Genomic DNA, 7,651 nt, shown 5'->3' with positions numbered 1-7,651 from the left:
CATCAAACTTATCCCCACTAGAGTAGCACACTTGAGCTTTTCTGTCCCCAAACTCGTCTAAATTGCAGTCCTTGGTCAAGTGTGGACCACTACATCTTTCGCAACCCACTCTTATGGCATGAATTGACTGGTCCATTTGTGTTATCCTTCGATCCAAATTATTCAGCATGGCCATTACAACTGCTATTTCTTCAGTTTGGGCCCCTCCACCGCTTTTGACTCCATCTTGCCTAGGGTTGTGGTACTCGCGAGAGTGCTTCGCGAATTCTTCAATCAACTCCTTAACCTCCCTTGGATTTTTCTTTGTCAAAGGTACTTGAGAATCAAGGAGTTGTCTCGTCATAACATTGACCCATCATAGAAGATTGACATCTCTTGTTGCACATTTAGATCATGCTGAGGGCAATTTCTGAGAAAGCCCTTGTACCACTCCCATGCTTCGTATAATGACTCCCCCGGCTGTTGCTCAAAGTTGGCTATTGCCTTCTTGAGTTTGGCTATCTTGGACGGTGGGCAAAACTAGTCCAGGAATTGCTCACGCATTTGAGCCCAAGTGGTAATTGTACCCGGTGGGAGTGACTTTAACCACTCCTTAGCAGCTCCTTTGAAAGTGATGGGAAGCATCCTAAGCAAGACTGTGTTTCTGTTGACATTTGGGACATTGAAGTAATCCGCAATGTCGTTGACTTCATCTAGATGCTTAAAAGCATCCTCATGATCTTTCCCAAAAAATGGGATATCCTTCAGTGCAGTCAATATGTGCCCCTTCAACTCGAATGTGGCAGTGGCAGGTATTGTGGGTTGGACTAAACCGGGACCCATATCTTCTCGGATCTGCTTCTTGTAAGCTCCCATGGACATCTCTTCAATTGCTGCCATCTTGTTCCTTGGGTCGTTCTAGGGGTTCGCTTGTGTGTTCTTCAACTTTCGGCTCGGTATCGTATTCGGACTCGGTTTGGACGGGTGTTTGATCCAAATGCTCAAAATTGCTCTTGTGCCTCACGGATGAACTTGAATCTCCTGTCTTCTTTCCCGACTTCCTTGAAAAAGATGACTTCAATTCTTGTAAGGGCGTCTTTTTCTTGTGAATTGCAGACTCGGGATCTTTAAGTGGTAGCACCAAGGGTGTGTTTGAGCCTCTAGTCATGAACTCCTGCAACTTGCTAAACTAAAAAAAAACGTAAAACTGAACTAAAATAAGCAAAACTAACTAACAACTAAAAATCTAGTGTTTTAGATGTCCACGTCGTGGCACGTATCTGGCCACGTCGTGGACTCTGTGACTGAAAGAAAAAATATACATTGCTGAAAAATTAACTTTTTGTGGTTTTTACTCCACAAGAAGGATCGATTAATTTAATGCAAATAAATAAGCTAAAAACTAAGCCGTTCCCTGGCAACGGCGCCAAAAACTTGATGTGCACAAAAGTACCCACTAATTTTAATATTTATAACCTAACAAACTTAGACTAACTATGCACTTATAGGCAGTGTACCTAGTCAGATTACTGTATAGCTTAGGTAAGTCGGGTGTCGATCACAGGGAACGGTGTTACTAATTAATTTACTTACTATTAAATTAACCTAATTATTGACAAGTTTAAAAGGGGTTTTATCTGATTTTACAAGATCAGACGAACTTAAATCCAAATTCAATAAATAAAAACACACTCTTGTTTAGTTTGAATCCAGTTCTTTCTTATGGCTAGCTAATGTTTATGGATCATCTAGTTAGTTTTAATTATATTAGTAATTTAGTTCTAATTTTACCAATAATTAACTAATTCATGTCTAACCATGTATGTTCACACACAATTAAACACATAACTAATTATGAATGTAAATATGCTATTTAAGATTTGTTATATAAATGCAATTATAGTCACAATACACGTTCTCTAGCACAGCTAAGCTTATCCACTCTAATTACTAACTAAGATTGGTCAATCCTAGCTCTAACAATTCAATTTTCACTAAATCATTAGGTAAACAAGTTCATGCAGTTAATGGTCACTAAGCTACACAGAACATGCAATCAAGCAATTAGATAAACAAACATAAGCATGCTAGGTAATTCAAATCAAACACAAGCAATTTTTACCAACTAAACTTAATCCATAAAAATTGAGCTATTTATAAGTTAGAAGCTTCATCTAGCTAAACAAAAGTAGCTAGATTCAGCTGCTCATCATAGCAACTAACAAACTAACACAAATTGAATTGAAAGGAAACATGTTCTTCATTAACTAAAATATAAACCTTTACTCTTTTTGGAGTTGAAAACCTTTTTCCAGAACCTTTCTTTCGCTCAAAATCGTCTTCTGGAACTCCTTTCTTCAGCCAAAAGTTTGCTCTTTCGTAATGATCAATAATACTTAAATAGACTCAAAAATCCCGCGCCACGTCGTGGCTATCCAGGCCACGTCGTGGGCTTCAAGTTAACCGTACCAGGCAAGGATTCCTCCAAAACGCGATCTTTATCTTCTAGAATTCCCATGCCACATCGTGGCCGACATTGCCACGTCGTGGATTTAGTATCTTTCGTGGATTTATTCATTTCTCGTCTTCCAAGTCTCCCATGTTCTACATATTGTCACTTTTGGTCCCTCTCTTCGAAAATCCTTTTAATTGACTGAAAATAACAATTTAAAGTCATAAGTACCATTATTCTAAACATATTATCAACTTATTAATAAAAATGTACTTAAATATTGCCTAAAAATAAGTATAAATATAGCAATATCAATTAGGGTTTCGTGGTGGCCGACTAAAAATGAGAAGGAGGCTGGTCCTTGAGGGTATAATGTTCTTTATATAGTGACATACCCAAAAAAAATAGGGTTTGGGGACACTGAGCGTACGTTGGGCGTACTCCTCTCCACACCCGCAAACATGCATCCTTATACGCTGGGCGTAACCCAACTTAAGCTGGGCATACCCAACTAAACTCACGCATGCATTCCTTGCATGCATGGGATGCCTTGTCACAAAACTCCATTAGGGGCTAAAATTGACAATAACTTCAAAATGCCATAACTCCTTCATTATAAGTCTGTTTCCGACAAACTTGATATCCATGAAAAGGTGGCTGGAAGCCCTACGCTCCTAGCCAGACCCCCAAGCCTAAAACCTTCTAGATAAAACCCGAGACCCCATAAAATACCGAATCGCTTATACCATGGGCCTCTGAAACCACAACCGAAGTACTTATCAAAACGGGGTGTTACATTAGGGTTTCCTGCAGCAAACCCTAGCAGCCTACAGCTATATAAAGACCCCACCTATAAGGGATTTCAACCACTGCATGCCGGATGTAAACCCTAACCGAAATTCTGAAGAATTACCTCCTCTCTCCCCTCATCTTCTTGCTAGTGGTGTTTGTGAAGTATTAGAGGTGCAACATTTAAGGAACTAAGCTTTCAAGAGTCAATGTGTAACGCCCCGTTTACAAAATAAATAAATAAATGTATAGAAGCCCTAAAATCAATAATAATTGAGCAAGGTGTTGGTTTCAAGGAGTTAAAAGTCACAATTATAGAAGGTGTAGGTTAAAATGTAATTTCCGGATTAAATTGTAAAGAATTTTGAAGGTTAAGGACTGTTTAATAAACCATGGGTTTAATTTGAAAGGATTTTTGAAGATAGGGGCCGCTTGGTACTTATTAGGACTTAATATGAAAGGAATTATGGAAACAAGGGCTAAAGGGGAAATTCCAGATTTAAATTGTAAGATTTTTGGAAGTTGGGGGGCTAATTGGTAAATTTTGGATCTAAATGGAAAACAAATCTTGTGAGGAGGGGCTGAACTTTTAAAAATGCTAATAAGTTTGAAAGAGAACATGGGTTAAGCCGGTGTCCCCTCCCCCGCTCGTTACTTGATGCAACCCTAAACCTTGATGGGATTCAACCGCCACCACTGTTCTTGGAGCACCTCAGCCGCCGATCGTATCACCGGTCCGACAGTCACCCTCTTCGCCTACTGCCATGTCGTCTAACGCCACAGTCACTTCTCCCTCTGCCGCCAGTGACGTCGAGAACCTCTGGGAGATCGCCGATGAATGAAGGGGGGTTGTCGTCGTATGAGGGTCATAAGTCGTCGGAACTGCACAGTAAGTCCACCACACCCTACCTTCCTCTCTTTCTCGTTCTTTGTCGTGAATGCGACGTTGGGATCGTCGTTACTGCCATCGGTAGCCCCTGGGTCGCCATTTTCATCCTTTCTAGCGACATATGCCACCTAGGCGGTGGCTGTATGGATGTGTATTCGAGCATGCTAGTTTCTTTTGGTAATTGTTGTGTGGTATGCGTGATTTTATGGCCGGAAATCCACAGCCACCACCATAAGGTAGTGGCTGCCACCGCTTGCTTCCACCTGCCGCCATGTGGGTGGCCGTATGTGTTTCGTTTAGTGTGTGTGAGTACATTTCCTTATTGATGGGTTGCTGATTGGGTGTTTAGGTCGGATAAAAGTCAAGGAAAAGCACCACCACCACCGTGAGCCGTTGGTCACCACCGCATGAGGTGGCAGTGGGTGGTGCCCAGCCTAGTAGGACCCTAATGGACCTAAAAGCCTAATGTTGGACTTGGTTGGTTCATTATTGGGCCAAAAACCCTAATTAGGGTTTAGAAAACCCTAATTGTGAATTTGTTGGATTGGGCCCATTGGGACCCACGTTTAGACCAGTGGACTGAAGTTATTACCTATGTTGATTCCTTTGTATGATGGATTAGCGAAATAATTGACTTATTGGGTTAAGTCCTTAATAAGTGAGAACACGTAACCCTAATCATCATTTCTTGTGAAAACCCTAATTTGTTGGGTTTGGAGTTGGGCCTAGATGTTTTAGGCTATTGATGGACCATCCAGGAACAAGTATAAGGACTAGAGTATTGGATTGGGCTACAGGATATGGCCCATTGGACAGGCTTGGGCCCAATTTAGAAAATTGGGCCATAGATGGGCCATAGCTGGGCCTTGAAGATTATGAGGTATTGGACTATTGGATGGCCAAGTGTTTGGACCAAATAAATGGTTGGGCCTTTTAAGTAAGACCATGTGAAGGATTTGGGCCCAATTTAGAAAATTGGGCCATAGTTGGGCTTTAGTTGATTATCAGACTATTGGGCCATTGGATTGGGCCTTGGGTGTGAATCAAGCCAAGTTAGGGGAAGAGTAGTCTTTTACCCCCAAGCATGGACTTATGATTATGAGTTGGAACCCAATTATTAATTGGGTGCTATTTTGATGTTGACAGATTCGGGAATCTGTCATCCAACAGCTAGGGTTTTGTCAACAGGACTTTAGCTGTGTGAGGTGAGTCATCTTCAGTAGGAACAGGTCTAAGGCACCAATGTCGACCCGTTTAGTAGTGTAGTATATCGGGGTTATCCCGATGCAGATTGTATGTTTCCGGACATCGGTCCGATGTCGGGCGGTGCCCGATGTAGTGGTTTAGCTTACATGTTATATGTTATGTTTTCTAGACTTCGGTCCGATATCGGGGTGGTCCCGAGAAGTAGTTATGTATGCTTGATGTCTTTGTGATTCATGCATGTTGTGTTATGTGTTATATGTTCCGGGCTTCGGTCCGATGTCGGGCAAGCCTAATGTAGTGTATGTAATTATGTTATATGTTTATGTTTATGTTATGTGCAGTCTATACTGGACTTCGGTCCGATGTCGGGTGGGGCCCAAGTTATACCAAACTTTGGTCCGATGTCGGGTGAGGCCCCAATGCAGTGGGCAGGGCCCAAGTTATGCCAGACTTCGGCCCGATGTCGGGAGAGGCCCGATGCAGTGGGCGGGGCCCAAGTTATGCCAGACTTCAGTCTGATGTTGGGCGGGGCCCGATGCAGTGGGCTAGGCCCAGCATGTGATTATGTATATGGTATATGGTAGCTTGGGGAGACTCACTAAGCTTTGAGCTTACAGTTTTTAGTTTTAGTTTCAGGTACTCAGTTTTCAAAAGAGGAGCTCGGGAAGATTGCAATGCACATAGGGGTGAGCAGTGGAATAGGGTATTCGCTTTAAGAATCGGAACCGTCATAGAACCGCCGGTTCCATAACCGGAACCGTCTCAACGGTTCCAGATCCGGTTCCTAATTTTTTGGAACTGCCTTAAGCGGTTCCGGTTCTCATTTTTTCGGAACCGCTACCCGTTGGGTACCCGCCGGAACCGGTATATATATATATATATATATATATATATATATATATATATATATATATATATATATATATATATATATATATATATATATAAACAAACCATTGAAACTTTTGGTATCACCACGTATACGGTCTATACAATCTTTGAATCTATAATACAAAATCAAATAGAAACCAACAAATTCTCCATGCGTAAATATCTCTATCTTTCTTTATGCTCCAAGTCTACAACAGATTGTATTTAAGTGTAATACCACTATGAGTAATTTTATATAATCTGTGATACCACAATAATTAAGAAAGAACGAAGCTAACTCTAATTTTGTATAATCTGTCATACCACATCTTTGAGTAATTTTATAGAATATGTTAAAAGTAATTTGTTTTATAATTAGTTCGCCTTTGGTAACTAAATTCTTAAAAAAATAAAAGCGGGTACCCGGAACCCGAACCGGAACCGGCGGTTCCGGTTCCGGTTCCAAAATATTGAGAACCGATACAACCGGTTCCGGTTTCGGTTCCAACATCTTAGGAACCGCCGGTTCCGGTTCCGGTTCCGGTTCCGTCAAATTTAGGCGGGTACCCGCCTACGCTCACCCCTAAGTGCACACACCATTTGTTTAGCTTGGGATGTTTATACTCTGATATGTTTAATTGATGTTATGATACTTTTGAGATACATTGCTTATGATGTTTATATGATTGTTTGATGACTACGGTTTTTGTATTAAATTAAAAAGAAATTTTCAGACTGTATTTTTGGGATGTTATACAAGGTTCTACAAGGAGTTCTTGTTATTACTACATAACAAGTAAGGTAAACATCAAAACCCTTTCATTATATGATTTTCGAATTATATATGCTAGATCTAGGGTTTTGTTTGGAATTCAATTTGCATGTTCAACAAGTGAAAAACTTAGATCCAAAGCAATTAGGGTTGCATGAACACATAGGATGTAGCTATGCTTAAAACGCATCAGTGGTATCAGAGCCTTGAATGTTTTTCAGTTGAATTTGATGCATATGTGAATTGTCCAAAGGATGAGGGAACAGATTCGTCAATCTGTTCATCAAACTCGATGAGTTCATTATGGAACTCGACGAGTTCATTGCCTGACTCGACGAGTTCACTTGTCAGATCCCTAAGATTTGTATTTTGATATCTTGATTTGATTAGGATAATTACCTTAATTCGTTTTTAACTACTTAAAATTGACTTTTATGAAAAGGTAAATGTAAATTCTTATCAAGATAAATGATTTGGTCAAATTTTAAGATAAAGACAAAATTAATTTATTAATTTAATTATTTAAAATTTGATATAGTATTTTTGAAGAGTTGTAAAAATATACCCTATAGTTTTATAATTTAAAATTTGATTAAATAGTTTATTTTTGAAATATTAAATTATAAAACCCTAGTATTTTAAAAGTTTAAAATACACCCTTATACTATTATAAAATTAAAACTTTAAGTTATAT

At 39.8% G+C, this 7,651-nt stretch overlaps 1 non-coding gene across 1 annotated transcript; it reads left to right on the top strand.

The window, feature by feature from the left end:
• The first annotated feature begins 388 nt into the window (after window positions 1-388).
• LOC111876839 (small nucleolar RNA R71) lies at window positions 389-495 on the top strand. Its single transcript, XR_002845121.1, has one exon. It is a non-coding gene; the product is annotated as a small nucleolar RNA R71 (small nucleolar RNA).
• Window positions 496-7,651: the final 7,156 nt, after the last annotated feature.

Source organism: Lactuca sativa, chromosome 4 (genome assembly GCF_002870075.4).
Source record: "Lactuca sativa cultivar Salinas chromosome 4, Lsat_Salinas_v11, whole genome shotgun sequence".
NCBI classification, from domain to species: Eukaryota; Viridiplantae; Streptophyta; class Magnoliopsida; order Asterales; family Asteraceae; genus Lactuca; species Lactuca sativa.
Note: the sequence above shows the minus strand (reverse complement) of the source record. Positions and strands in the feature narration are given on the sequence as shown.